The following is a 15,996-nucleotide window of genomic DNA, read 5'->3' as shown; positions in this document are numbered from 1 at the left end:
TCAGGACACCTCCCTGTGGACCTGGTGCCAGAACAGTGACCTCAGACCACAGCTCACATGCTGATTGCAAGTAATCCAGCCTCGGAGGTGATAGAGTGTCCTTTCTTTTAAAAGGAAGATAAAAATAGCTAAGAAACAACGCTTTCCTTAGTTCTCTGAAAGGCTGGCATCCTTCCAGAATAGACTTCTGTACTTTTTGTACTTGGAGGAAAAAAAGAGATGGGATTTGGTCCAAGAATGGTCCTACAAATGAGAGAAATATGGAGCAAGCAGCTGGAGCAGAGCAGCCAAAGTGGTACCACCAGCTGCAGGCCCATTAATTAACGTTCCCTGGTATGTAGCAGCTCCAGTGACCTTGATTCTTGTTGAATTCACAGAGATAATTTTTACAGAGACTGTACTTTTCTCACTGCGGTGTATTTATCCAAGGAGTACCTTGCATATTTCCCCCCATCTCTCCAAGCAGTAAATTTATTCTAATTGCAAAGAGATATAGTAAAAGCCTGATTGAACACTTGGCAGTTTATAGAGATTTATTTCTGGGGCTTAAGGGGGTTTTTAGAGAGTGAGACTGGAGCGGGACTAAGGGGAGCCGGGAAAAGGAGCCCAAGAGAAAATGTAGACTTAATGGATCTATAAAATGACCCTGCTGTAGATAAATGCTTGTTCCAAAGAAACTTAAACAGCCTGACCTAAAGCAGGGTCTGTGACAGCCAGTCCCCCACGAAGTGTCTGTAGCATTGTATACTTCTCTTTAGGTTTTCAGGTTTCCATATGAAGTTTGTTATTTCCCAGATAGAGGTGGGAGATGGGGGAAATCTTTTTCCAGAGGGGTGAGAGCATATTTAATTATAAACTTCTAAGCACTAAAAGCTATGAAAAGAGGCAAAAACAAAAACAAAACTTCCAGCACCTGTCCTTAAAATCGCTCTGCCTTTTTCCTAATTCCTTGAAGCTGGATTCTAAATTTTAAGCCCAGATCCTGGAAGGTGAATCATGAAAGCCTGCCCTGTGTACCAGGATTTCTGAACAAGAATGGGCAGCCTTCCGATGCCTGGCTCTTCCGGGCGCTTCCAGCTGATAATGAAACAGATGGACATTCTATCCCCTAATGGGGCCTTCTGCTCGAAATAGGCTCTGCATGCACACACTACTGAACTTTTCCCTGAAATCCTTCTAGGCTTTTGATCCCACGAGTGACATCCATCATTTTTGCAGCTGCCTTGCAAGTTTTGCTGAGGACGGATTTTAGGACTTTTGACTGTTAAATTTGTTATACTGTAAATCTAATCACTGTAGTAAAATGGAGACATTTGTTTAGGAGGAAGAGGCAAAACAGAAAAGGGTCTGAAGTAGACACTAGTGGGAAGGAGGTTAGAGAATTAATGGCCCAGCCTCTTTAGCCCGAGGATAACTGGGGATCAGGTCAGTCGTTCGTGGGGTTACCTGCACTTTGGGGAATGGGCATACGAAGGGGAATTTTTTTTTTAACTTTTCAATTGTGAATTATAACACTCTGTATGAGGAAAGCACAATTTAATGGGTTGTCATAAAGTTAACACTCAAATCAAGAAATATAATCTCCACTCCCCTCCCAAACCTTCTCTCATGCATCTAGAGATAACCACTACCTTTTTATGAGAATCATTTCTTTGTGTTTTAAAAACAATATTTAGCATCTAAGTGTGCAATCTATACAGAATAGTTTAATTTTACCTGTTGTTAATTTTATATACATGGAAACTTATACATGGAAGTGCACTGTCTAGCTTCTTTTGCTCAATCTTGTGTTTGAGAATCATCCATGTTATGTGTAACTAAGGTTCATTTTCATTGCGGCACAGTATGCCTTTGTATGATTGCGTCACTGTTTATTTATCCGTGCTACTGTTGATGAACATTTGAGTTGTTCCTAGTTTGGGGCTTTTGCTAAGAAAGCTGCCGAAGCATTCTTGTGCATGTGTGCCCAATTTGCTCAACCTGCCTTGTTGGGGTCAAACAGTCCCCCTTGAACACAGTTTGAATCAAGGCTAGGCCTAGGTTTAGTGGTTGGCATAGGCAAGATTTGTCACTTCCTCATTCATCCAATAAACGTATACCAAATCTCTATTATAAAAATGGCAAACATGTGACACCAGTTTGCTTCTCCCTCTGTGCTCAAAGCAGACATTGCTAATTCATGAAAGTGCTCTTTACTGTTGAGTCTGGATGTGGCTTCAGAATCCTTTGCAACAAAGTCCTCAAAGCAGCCACAGCTAATGATCAGAGATGGGTGGCTATTATTTTCACAGTATTGCCTGGTGGTAAGGGAACAGAAACCCTCTCAAGCTAACTGAAGAGAATTTATTGTTGACAGAGTGGTATGCCTTAGAATATAATATCAGGAAACATACTTAATATTTAATATTACCTTGCTCCATACCAATTCATTACAGCACTATTTGCATCAAAAATATTTTCTGAAGTCAAAATCCTGTGTGTACATACAGTTTTTCCCCAGGTTCTGAATGGTGTCATATCCCCTCAGCCAGTGAGAGCTAGAGCTAGAGTTTGTGCTGACTGTTCTCAACCAATGAGCATTAACTTCAATGCAGCAGCCTCCAGTCAATAAGCTGAGCTTTTCCCTGCATTACCTGAGTTGAAAGTGTTCTGCGGGAAGCGGATTTGGCCCAACGGATAGGGCGTCCACCTACCACACGGGAGGTCCAAGGTTCAAACCCCAGGCCTCCTTGACCTGTGTGGAGGGGGCCCATGCGCAGTGCTGATGCGTGCAAGGAGTGGCACGAAAGAAAGTGCAGCCTTCCCAAGAATGGCGCAGCACACATGGAGCAAGATTACGCAACAAAAAGAGACACAGATTCCAGGTGCCGTTGACCCAAGCAGACACAGAAGAACACACAGCAAATGGACACAGAGCGCAGACAACTGGGGCGGGGAAGTGGAGAGAAATAAATTTAAAAATAAATAAATAAATAAATCTTAAAAAAAAAAAGTGCTCTGCAACGTACGCCATTTATCCTGCCAACACTTTTGTGTTCTGGCGAACAATTTCAGTCCAGAATGGCTGACAAAAGGGTGTAGATGGTAATAACTGAAGCTATTGCAAGGAAATAAAAGGGAGAGTATTGCGCTAGATGTTAGATGACCCTCAGGTTTTCCTGAGGCTCATGTTCCTCCAAGACAATGCATAAAGAAGGAAAGGGTCCAACTCAGCAAACAATTAGGCATAGGTGGGGAATCCTTTGAATTATGTAGGTATCATATAGGACAGTGCAGCCCAGAAGGTCTGACCAAGACCTTATGGTAGGAGAATGCAAGAGTAATTGCCAGTGCCAAGGGTGGATCACCTCTCCACGAGGTCCAGGCTCAGTGGCCTTCTAAGGGGTGCTGTGATAGGTTGAATCATGTACCCCAGTGTGTACCTTTCTTTTCACAAAGCTCCCAGTAATATGATTAAGGCCCAACCTCAATCATCCGGGCCACACCTTAACTAAAAATAACACCTTCAAAAGGCCCTGTTGACAATGGGATCACACCAGGGATGGATTAAGTTTAAGAACTTTTTTTTTTCCTCTGGGGTAAAGAATTCAGTCTACCACAGGAGTCTTCAATCTGTCACAGGAGTCATTAAAGAAAAGTCCCAGCCTTTCTGGTCTCCAGTAAGACAATTCTGAAATGTGTTTCACAGAAGATCCCTAGTAGGATTAAGCCACAGTTTCCAAGGTGGTAATCTGCTCATGAGTGCATCTGTTATTGACTTTTCTCCTTTCTCTGTCTCACTTTCCCAATCCTCACTTGTACTCCTGGAATCACCTCCCCAAAAAGCTTTCTGTACCCAAGAACTTGTTTCAAGGTCTGCTTTTGGAAGAACCTAACCTAAGACAGCTGCCAGAGCACAGACCCCAGCCTCATTTCTATGTGACCTTCTAGTGGCCACCCTTCTGACTTGTGACTTGTGACTGTTCCAAACTTTGTGAGGAAATCTGACTTGTTCAGATCAAGGCTCACATGTGCAGCCCTTGTTCACTCAGCTGTGCCCAGGGAGCCGGCTTGGTGCTACTTAAATGATTGATATTTCTAGCATACCTGGCTTCTTTATGCCAGGTGTTGTGCTAGGCATTGGGACACAGAGAACAAAACCCAATTCCTGTCCGTAAGGAATTCTGGTTGAGAAATTGACTCATAAATAATATTTATATTACAAAACGATAAGTTCTGTAACCCAGAGGAATGTACAAATGTTATGAAAGCAAAATAACCTACGTTGGGACATTGAAGGGTGGCTAGCAGTTCGCCAGGAGAAAGCATGGAGGGAGGACTTTCCTGTCAGAAGTACTGTTTGGGCAAAGGTATGGAGAGGTGAAAGAACACATGCTACTCCTCGGTTACCTGGCTGAGTCTGAGCACAGTACCTTCTCTTTACTTTTTGTTTTGCTTTCTACCAAGGTAGAATAGTGGGGTACCAAGAGAGATCCTTGGGTTCAAGCCCCCCTGCCCTAACTTTCCAAATCAATGGGGAAAGTGTCCCCATGTTTTAAAGCCAGGAAAGAACTTACTTTACAGCGAAGGGAGAAAAGGCTGAGAAGGGGCTAGGCAATGGAAAACTGGAGTTCAGAGCCAGTGAAAAGAAGTCAGTTTTCTCTTTGCCCAAGCTTGGGAGTCAACATCTTGGCTCCTGGTTCTATTTACAGCAAGCCACATATATATGTCATCATTTATCCTCAGGTTCCTTATTTGTGACATTATTAGCAGGTAGCCCCTTCCAACTCCAAAGTTCTGTCAGTTAAAGGGGCTTGCCTCATAGCCAGTCAGCCAGTCATTCCACAAATATTAAATTCCTTTATGTGGCCATATGCAAAATGATGGGCATATCATGGTAAACAAGACTGGTATAGTCACTGCTTTTATAGAACTACCAGTTCAGAGTGATTCTCTCGATCTCCCTATCAGAATGTGCTCTTTGATTTCTGGAATCCAATTCCTTCCAATTAAAAATTTGGAATTTACTGTCTCATTCATTATGTGGACTAGGTTATGGAATAAATCGATGGAATCTAAACCTCTGGTTTATCTGGGTTTATGATTTTATTTCACCTATGAGCTCCATTCTAAGAATCAAAATTCAACATGATCACTTAGTTGCATCTAGTTTTTAAATTTTCTTCTTTAACTTTCTTTGTAAAGGTTCAGTCCTCTATAGCATTATATCTTACAAAGCAAACTCTAATGATATGGCATCAACTGAGCACTGCTGTGTGCACTGTTCTAAGTACCTTCCATGTATTGCCTCATTTAATCTTCAGTTACCCCAGGGGCCAAGTACTGATACTATTCCCATTTTATAGAAGTTAAATGACTTGCCCAAAGTCACACAGCTGGTTAGTGGTCACACTGAGCTTTGGTCCCTGGCAATCTGGCTCCTGAGTCTGTGCTCTGAAACTCAGTTCTTAACAATCAGATATTGGCCAGTAGATTTTCTACTGAACATTTAAGGGTTAACATTGATGAAGAGCTGGAAAATCATATGGGATTTAAAAAATGTCTAACTCTAGCCAGGTAGTTCACTAAAGGTAATGAAAAACTAAAAGCTTTTTATTTCCCCAGCTGAGCACTAATCTTTATAATTATGGAACTATACATGTGCCAAAGAATGCTACACTTGAGATAATAAGTTAACATAAAATTGGTGGTACTGTTTTAAACCTGACAGCTCCACATGTCTGATATTTTCTCTGAAAGTATTTCAAAGATAAGCCAATAAAGGTTTATGAAATCTGAAATAGGTTCTTTAAAGGTTTCCAACACCATATACTATATGAATGTAGTATGAATGTTAATTGTATCAATTATGTGGAGAAAAAGTATAGTGCTAGGAGTGGAGGAGTATTTTAATTAAAAAAAATATTGTACTGTCAGTAAAGAAACAAAATACAGTCAGAGAAATGAGAAACCACCCAATGTCAGTGAGAATTCCTGGCATTTGATTCTAGAAGCCATTTTGTATGGAAGTGAATAAAATATAAACACAGTACTTTATCTAGGATATGACAAGAAACTTCAAGATTGTAATGTGCATTAAGATAACATTCCAAACCTTTCAAGTTTAAGCCAAGAATTTGTTTTTATAATTTCTTTGCAGTTGGCAAACAGCTAACCTCTACTTGAGATATCAATTTTCATACTTCTGGTCCCAATCCCATTGTGTGTAACTATCAACTTGCTTTGTGACCTTGATTAAATCACACCCCTCCACCCCAAAGGAGGAATTTGATCTCAGGCCCTTCCAGTTTTAAAATTCTGTGGTTCTAGTCTACGGATCATGACATAAATACCATAAAAAAAGTACTTTCCAGGGATTGCACTTTTAAGACTTGGGTTACTTAAACTTTTTTTTTTTTCATGATCAGTCCTATAGCCAGATATAAAGAGAAGATAAACACCGGCAGCCAAGGCTTACAGGTGATTTCCTTGTTTTTGGCGTCAAGTCACCAAGTACCCCTGTAGCTAACAGAAGCAGTAGTCCATCATCAGGTGCTTCCTGGACTGTGTGGCACGAATGAGGTCTGGGAGGTTCTGTGCAGAAGGCGCAGTGATCACAGTCTCCACGGTCCATGAGGTGACCTTGGACTCCTTCCGTCTAAGCTGCAAGGAGGTGTGATGCCTATGATATGCAGCCCAGATTCCCCCTTCAAGAAAGAAGTGCCTGATCCTCCAGCTCCAGAGACTGTTGCCTGCTGACAGTTCTCAGCAGTGGAGAGTGCCCTGCGCTGAAGAGAGCTGCCTTGCCCAAAGTCCATTTCCCGTTCTGGGGGCAGCCTAGATCCAAGTACTGGAGAATTGGGTGGAGGGGCCGATTGAAGGCCTGTGCCTTGCTCTAGCAGGGTCGACTCTGAAGGGCCACCCTAGAACCAGTGGGCTGAGGCTTTTGTTGTGCCTCCAACCTCTGCATCACAGTTCAGTGGCTCCCTTGGCCTACAGCGTTTGACCCTTAAGCACTCCCCAAAAACTTCCTGCAGGGAAATCTCTGTAGCAGAATCTGCTTCCTGGGGATTCACATCCACCAGAAGAGTTCGAATTGGGACTCTGCTTATTTCTCTCTGTGGTAACTGAGGTAATTTTTCTCTTCAGTAAAATGGGAAAAATAATACCTACCACAAAGAATTATTTATTATTAAGCAATGCGGTCATAAATCCAAAACACTTAACTAATGTTTGATACATACAAAGTAATTAATAACAATAAGTTAAAATTTATTGAGCACTTATTATATCTCAGGCATTAAGCTAACAAGAATTTATGAGGAAGACACTATAACTATCCCTATTACAGATGAGAAAACTGAGGCACAGAGAAGTTAAGTAACTTCTCCAAGGTCACATAGTTAATAATAAAAGCTAGTCAAGAACTCAAACCCAAGCAGGTAGACTGCAGAACCAGCATTCTTAGCCAAAACCATTGTGTCTCCCATTGGTAAGTGGGAAAAAAAAATTGGATATCGATAAACAAAAGTCCACTAATACTGCCTGATTCCAGAAATACTTTTAAAACTAGGCAATTATAAAAGAAAAAAAAAAATACAAAGAGTATCTGTACTCCTACAGTTTATAGTTTTTTATTGCTATAGATTATATACGCCCATTTTGCTTTAGATCAGCTCGTTTTCAAGAGAGTGAGTAAAAAAGTTGGAGAATAGGAGCCCAAATCTATGGGATAATGGCTCACTGTTCCATGAGATAGTTCATCTTTGTTGTTTGTTATTATTTTAAGGAAACATGTACTGAGTATGTGGTCACAGAATAAATAAAATGACTTAACATTTCACTATGATAACTTCATGTACCAACAGAATTTAGGTTATATCATATTTCCTAAAGTTATAAACTTCTCTTGCAGATACCCCTGCTGTGGCCCCGCCTGCCATCTCAATTACAGCAAACTAGTTGTCCGTCAGCATCCAATGGATGTATTTGTTTCACATTTCACTTCTAATCTGAACAGGTTTATACTATAATTTTTCTCTTAGGGAAAAATCTGTTAACAATGCTTGTTTGGATTCCCCTACACTTTTTAAGGTCAGGGAGGTCTCTTTTCCTTTTTAAGTCTCAAGTCAAAGTTTTTATGATTTGCAAACGAAGTGAGTTTTCATCTTCTGCTATTAGACAGCTAAATTATAAGAGAGTTCCTTCTACACCAAATAAATTAAACATCTAAATAATTTACAACTTCAGGTACATTTGCCAGAGAAGCATAACTGAATCAAGTCAAAAGATTAAACGTTCCCTTGGCAGTCGGCAAGGGTATGAGATAGAGCACCTGGGCGGCCCCGTTGGGTCTCGTCATTAAATCACAGGCAGGAGCTCAAAATCCTAGGTCCTGAGGGACAGCAGGGGCTTTGGAGGACGGAGCTTTCCTTCTCTTTTAGGTGTCACAGTAATCATTACCCTAGATCTCAGGGAGTGGAAACTCTCAGAACAATAGAGAGATAGAAAGGAAGGGAAGAGAGGAGGGACAGGGAAAGTGAGCGAAAAAGTCCCCATGTTTTGATAAACAAACAGTTCAGTTATTTATGTGTCACCCAATGGGGAATTCATCAACACAAGTGTAAATTTTCACAATCTCAGAGCAAAAGTTTAAAAAAAGGGAATATTTTGAATATGGAACCAATATTTATCATTGTCAAGGTCAGAACAAAACTAGCTGTAAAAATAGACATTTCCCTCTTTCCAATTTCTAGGTTTTGGCCAGCACCTGCTTTTGCCTAGAGAAGGAAGATTTGATCTACATAGCTGATTGCAACAGCAGAGAAGGATCAGGGCATGAGATCCAGGGGGTTACGCGGAACATCCAAGTCCACTTTTACCATAAGTCAGAAGATCAGGGAAAATGTCAGCTTCTCTCTGCCCGTCCTTGGGAAGGTTTTAAGCGCTAGAAATCAAGAATCTTATCTTTAACAAATGGAATTTATTAATCAAAATATGGTTTTAAATTTGCCCGTTTAATGATGGGAAGGTTCAGGCAGTCACTGGGAAGTTGGGGCAGGGAGACAGCAGATGAACAGATGTAAATTTAATCTCTGAAAATCCCATTTTTAGTTCATATTCTTTGCAAGCAGTAGACAAACAGGGTCCCTCTTTCTTTCTTTTTAATACCTTTCTCCATGTTTTCGAGGTCTCATGGGACTCTGTTTTATGGAAAATATGAAAGTAGAACTATATTATACTTCTTAATCACTGTTGGCACAGTTTCTCTGGACATGAATGGTATAGAAGAAAGGGGAAAAACATCCCAGGTGTATTATACACTGACACTTCTAGTAATTCCTAGACTTAGCATGTTGTGATAGTCCTTTCTTGGACAATTAGGAGAATTAGGAGAGGATAAGGGTATGGTCGCTATGATTTTAGGTACCTGACCTACAAAGTATCTAAATTTGAGGTAAAACCATTAAATTGGGCTCATTGCCATATTTTCTCTGGGCACACCAAACTTTTCATATTCATTTAGGAAGAAAGCGTGGAAGGAAAGCTTCCCATGCCCGGTTTCTGAATATGGCCTTGAAAATGTCAACAGACATATTGTTGTCTTGTTGAGTCTGCAATCAGGAAGGCAGAAATCACTGCAGCAAAGCAGGTGTGGGTGTCCCCCACTTCAGAGGAAGTTCACTTTGAAGCAGGAAAATCAAGGACGCTGGTACCTTCAAGGAAACAAGGATATAATTATCACAACACCCAATTTGCCAGTGACCTTCCATTCCTCAGGACTACCCTACTCCCTTCGCTGGCACCAACCCAGGTCCTCACAGACTGAGCTCTGTGTCCCGGACCGCTTAGAGGGAGGAGCAACCCACTCACGCAGCCTTTGAAAGGGCTCTTAATCTCTCTCTACTGCACTGCTCTTGCTGACATAAATCCACCGGCCCATGGGCCCTCGGGCACCAGCCCCACCCCACCCACCCCCACGGAGGGAGGCCCATTCAGGCCTCGTGGAATCTGAACAGCGAAGGCGTAGGATTTATGCTTCCTTTCACCTGTGCCTGCGTCTGTGGCCTCAACTCCAGTCTGTTTTTGAAGGTTTGAACATAATCTCCCAGCTCCTTGTCAAGTCTGCCATCATCACTTCAGCTATGGAAACAGACCTCTCAAGGCCACTGGAAGCTAATAACAGTGACTCTCAACGTCATTGTTATACTTGAAATGTTGAAAGCAGAAGCCTAATAAAACGAGTTCAGAAAAACAAAAGAGCTATAAATCATCATTTGAAAGGAGTGGCTAAAGAACTCATCTACTGAAAATACATAGGGTGTTTCTCCCAGTTACAGCAATCATCCAGCATTTGGTTTCCTTTCCTTCACCATGCAAAAGCCTTGGTTGCATACTCTTAGCACGTATTAGTTTCTGATTCTATAATGAGTCAAGTGGCCAGAATCAAGAGTTACAGCAACATTCCCTACCAGACTCCTTCATCCTTCACCCACCCCCAGCCTTGGTCCTAAAGGGCTACTGAATTGTATTTAATTCCTTTAGACCCTGGGAATTTATCCTACATGAACACCAAGCAATATTCTTTACAGATTTACATTTAATTTAAAATAAGAGCAAAATCTGTTTTCTAGACTTCATAAAGACGGCCTATACTAAACTGATATACTTAACGAAAAACACCAGAAGCATTATTCCTTGTAAATTCAGAAACAAGCAACACAATGCCCATATCACTGTTATTATTATATAATATTTTGAAAACCCTGGATCAGTGTTTCTCAACTGGGGGCAGTTTTTCTTTCCAGGGGACATTTGACAATGTGTGGAGACATTTTTGGTTGTCCTAACTGGGAAGAGAGATAGTACTGGCATCTAGTGGGTAGAGACCAGGGATGCTGCTAAAATCCTGCAATGCATAGAACAGCCTCCCACAAAAAAGAATGATCTAGCCCAAAATATCAATAGTGCCAAGGTTGAGAAACCCTATTCTATATAATGCAACAAGGCATGAAAGATAAATAAGAGAAATAAAGTTTAGAAAAAAATTTTCATTGTCACTATTTGCTGTTGACACGAATCACCTAAAAAAACCAAAACAGACAATTAAGCATTATTAAAATGCCTGAAATAGTAAAGAAGTTAGCTGGATAAGACATTTCCAGTGATGTGACAGACTGAGGTCTTTAAATTTTCCTATAGGTTTATTTTCTATTTTGCTAAACCTTTCAGAACAATAATTAGTTTTATAAAATTGTATTATTTTATAGGTTTTAAGATAACTTTTGTCTTTTGCATTTCAAAATTACAGAAAGAAGAAATCTTAATGACCTAACCCACCGCACTGTAATACAAAACATTATAGGAAACCCAAATATCTTTCCAAACGATATCCCTCTTAGCAGGAAAACTGCCCCAATGTTTTTGTTTGTTTGTTTATTTTAATGAGGATAGTATTCAAGTGTGTCATGGGAAATGAACCAGTAATCTGTAACAATAGATCATTATGATCCAGTAGATGTGAGCTTCTTGAGGGGAGAGCTCACAACATGTTCATCTTTTTATGCCCATATTTGACACATATCAGAATCTCAATAAATGTCTGTGAATTAATGAAATAAAGAAAAATAAACAGAGATATCTTTTTACTCAAAATAAAAAATTAGTTTACAATTTGAGCAATTATAATTTGACATCTAGGAACTCACAACTGAAAGACTGAGTGAATAGTCAAGATTTTAATAGACTTTTTTTTTTTTTTGCCTCATGTTGCCACTATAAAATAGAAAGGCTAAAAGTAGAGTAAACAAACAGGAATCAACCATGGATCTTTTACTAAAGATAGTAAACTCAATTTTAAAATGTTAACGTCTTGAAAGAATCTATAAATCCTTATATGCACATACCATTACTATGTCAATGATTTCCTTGATCTTCCAATTCTTTTCATGATAAGCCTTCAAAACTTGAGGGGAAGCAAGAGAGTAAAGAAAGGAAAGCCAAATGAAGAAAAAGCCAGTCTGGAAATAACCAAAAGCCTTCATCTTCTTTATCCACAGCTTCCATTCAGTCTCATAGGCTCTCACTAGGATGCTTTCTCCTGAATGTTTAATCATATTTATTCCACAGTTTCAAGGGGCTGAAAACCCCACCACTCAGTTTCATATAAGACCATCTGAAATGCTGGATTGGATCAGATTCATGGTCCAAGAAGTCTCAGACAACTCCATTGTTGTCTTTGATATAAATTTCAAAACTTACAGACAAGGAAAATAATAACTACCATTCATTGAGCACTTACTGTGTGCAAATATCATCCTTTAAAACTTTGACCCATTATCTCAGCTACCCTCCCTACAGCCCTCATCAAAGGGGCACAATTTTAGAAAAAAACTGCCAGGGAAGTTATCACTGAGTAGATGACAAGTGAGTAAAGACATGAAGGAAACAAGAGGGTTAGCCACGTGTGCATGTGGGGATAGAACCTTCCAGGCAGAGGAAGGGCAAGAGCAGAGGCTCTGAGATCGGTGTGCCTGCTTTGGTGTTGGAAGTACAGCAAAGGCTCCAGTGTGGCAGAAGTGTGGGGAACAAGGAGGAAGGCAGGTGGAAAAGCAAGCGGTTAATAGAGCCCGGGATACTTCTCAAAGGCCACGGTAAGGACTTCTCAGAGAGATGGGAAATAACTAGAGGGTTCTGAGTGGAGAAGCGCCATAGTCTGACTTTCACACCTGAACAGGCTTCTCTGGCTGCTGTGTTGGGTCTAGACCGAAGGAGCAAGGATAAAACCAGGGAGAAAAATGAGGAACTATCTGATAAGAGGTGAGGGTCAAGATCAAGGCAGTGGCAACGAGAGCAGTTAAAAAGGGGCAAATCATCTTGGGCGAATTTTGCAGGTATAGCCAATAGGATTTGGGTGTGAGGAATAAAACAAAACAAAACAAAACCGGAAACAGGAAAGTTACCACGATTTTCGGCTCAAAAGCTGTAGGAATGTAGTTGTTATTAACGGAGAGGGAGAGGTTTGAGGTGCCTGTTAGACATCGAGGGGGAGTGGCGAGGTCTGGGCTGCAGGTATTAATATTTATTTAGAATTTGGGGATTTGCGCTGTATACGGGGGTGAGAGGGATAACTCTTCAGAAGGAAAAAGAAAAAAAATACAATTAGAAAACTTCAGATCTTGGTTTGAGTTATAGACTTTTAAACCCTGGTTGTCCCAAGCTTTCCCTCATTACGGGGCCTTTTTTCTGCGCTAACAGCCCCCTCTCCTCCGGCGCCAATTAAAGGCTGTGCTGCACGGGCGGCCCGAGCGCACCCTGGAGCGCCATTTTGAAGCGCGCTCTGCGCAGGCGGGAGGCGCCTGAGGCCCCGCCCTCCGGGGCTGCGCAGGCCTGTGGCCTCCGGGCGTGTCGCGGATGGGAGAACGTGTCCCTGGTGATGTAAAATAACCGGAAAGGCTGAAGGACGCGGTCTCTGACCCTTTATTTTGGGAATCGAACCAAGAATGGAAACTGAAAATGGAATCGAGACAAGACAATAGAAGAAGAAAGCACTGAAAAGGAAAAAAAAAAAAAACCGTTTAGGAAAAAAGAAATGGTCTCTAGTTAAACAAGTGCTTGCTGGTATTGCAAAGCAAGGGAACTTCTGGCATGGAGATGTGAATCTTCTCAACTTCAAGAACAGAAAAATCTAGAGATGGATCTGTAGATACATCACTTCTCATGCCATTTAACAAAATGATAGAATTGACTGCAGATGGAATGTTAATAGCCAGAGCATTGAAAAGTTCAGATGTTGCAGAGCTGGGTTTAGAAGGCTCCAAGATCAGGAGAAAAATGCCTTGGGGTGAAAGACCAAAAAAATGGGATGAGCAGACCGTGTATGTGGAATTACTTCCCCAAAATGTTATCCAAGCTGGATTGAAAGAGTATTCAGGAAATGTGACAATGTTGTTTACATAAGCATCCCACATTATAAATCTCCTGAAGATCCAAAGCGTTTTGCTTTGTGGAATTTGAAACAAAAGAACAAGCGGCAAAAGCTATCGAGTAGCGAAAGCTATTAATAATCCATTAGTATAAGCACCAAGAAAACCTGGAATATTTCCTAAGGCAGCAGTTAAAAATAGATCCACCCCTGTCCTAAGACTACCTGAAGAAAACTAAAAGAAAAAAGAAGAAAGGTCCAATGAAGAAGGAAGACAATGACCAGTCTAAAGAGTCAAAATGTGGATACAAGCAGTAAACTGAAAACTGTAAACTGAAAAGATCTAGGTCCACATTGGAGAGCGCGGAAGTAGAAATTACAGAACCCAAAAAGCCACCCTTGCCTCAAGTAAGAGCAGGGAAAAGAAAGTGAAGTTCCTCTGAAGATGCAGAATGCCTAGCTCCCAGATCAAAATTAAGAAAAAGAAAAGAGAAAGCTCAGAAAGAAAACACTTTTTCAGAAGTTAAAGAAATAAAGATTTAGAATTCTCTGCAGAACAGGAAAAGGATACTGGAGATATAAAAGATCACTCTGAAAATGAAAAAGGAAGCATAAGAAAAAAACATGAAGAGAGAAATAAAATGGGAGAAGAGGTTATATCACTAAGAATACTAGCAAAGAGTAGATGGATGGATTTAGAAAAGAGTATTTAGGTTTGCAAAAGGCCATTGTGAATTCCTTAAAAAGACAATATCTCAACTAAAATTGGAGCCTGAGATGAAAACAGACCATGATATACCTAATATATCTGGAAAGAAAAATGACAAAACAGTGAAGAATGTCACCCCCTCCTTGCCAGAAGGTTAATGCAATGGGAGCACAATTTGTGAGTGGAGTGATTGTGAAGATTTTTTTTTTTAATTTTTAAAGATTTATTTATTTATTTATTTCTCTCCCCTTCCCTCCCTCACCCTCAACCCAGTTGTCTGTTTTCTGCATCTATTTGCTGCATCTTCTTTGTCCGCTTCTGTTGTGAGCCGCATGGGAATCTGTTTCTTTTTGTTGCATCATCTTCTTGTGTCAGCTCTCTGTGTGTGCGGCGCCATTCCTGGGCAGGCTGCACTTTCTTTCGGCTGGGCAGCTCTCCTTACGGGGCGCGCACTCCTTGCGCGTGGGGCTCCCCTACACGGGGGACACCCCTGCTTGGCAGGCACTCCTCGTGCCCATCAGCACTGTGTATGGGTCAGCTCCACACGGGTCAAGGAGGCCCGGGGGGTTTGAACCGCGGACCTCCCATGTGGTAGACGGACGCCCTAACCACTGGGCCAAGTCCGCTGCCATAAAGATTGTTAGCACTGAGCCTTACCTGGCAGGAAGCAAGCTGGTGGTACTTTGGCAACAATCTCAGAAATTGTTTATGTTTAGAAAGGCATATAGAGTGCATGATAGATTTAAAATTCTTGAGAATGCTCAAGCACTAATAAATGCATATACAGAAATTTAAAAAAACACTGCCGGAAACTCTAGATCTTCTCTGGTGATCGTGAACAGAGGTACTGGCAGAAGATATTGGTAGATACACAGGCCAAACTTAACCAGCCTTGGGAAAAGAAAAGAGGCACAGAGAAGTTAATCACCAAGCTGAAAAGATTAGACCGGCAAAGACTCAACAAGCACTTAAACACATTAGATTCCTGAATATGATTGAATAAAAAATTATGACTCATCTCTAAATGTCTCACTGGTCACTTGAGTTGTTTGTAGTAAGTATATTTTTATTATAGGTGTACTGCATAATGAATGTTGTTCTAAAACCTACATCTAATTAAATGGATATTTTTGTTCCTCAATTTGAAAAGCCTTTTTTTTAAAAAAGAAAAGTACATTGTATACAATTTTTCATTAAACATTTTATTTGTTGAAAACATCTTATGCAAATCATCTTCATAGTGATTTAATAAATGGGTTTTGAACATATAAAGAAAAAGCTATGGGTGTACAGTTGGTTCTGCCCTAGCATCAGGGCCATCACTCCTAGTAGGAATGAAGGTTTTTTTTCACAGTTAACTTTACAGAAATGTGTTCACTGCTTG

The 15,996-nt window shown here is 40.7% G+C and overlaps 1 pseudogene; it reads left to right on the top strand.

The window, feature by feature from the left end:
* Positions 1 to 15,753, top strand: part of LOC101435337 (la-related protein 7 pseudogene) — a 67,534-nt pseudogene extending 51,781 nt beyond the window's left edge.
* The last annotated feature ends 243 nt before the right edge of the window (positions 15,754 to 15,996 follow it).

Source organism: Dasypus novemcinctus, chromosome 10 (assembly GCF_030445035.2).
Source record: "Dasypus novemcinctus isolate mDasNov1 chromosome 10, mDasNov1.1.hap2, whole genome shotgun sequence".
NCBI lineage: Eukaryota > Metazoa > Chordata > Mammalia > Cingulata > Dasypodidae > Dasypus > Dasypus novemcinctus.
The sequence above is the reverse complement of the archived record's forward strand: the minus strand, read 5'-3'. Positions and strand labels throughout refer to the sequence as shown.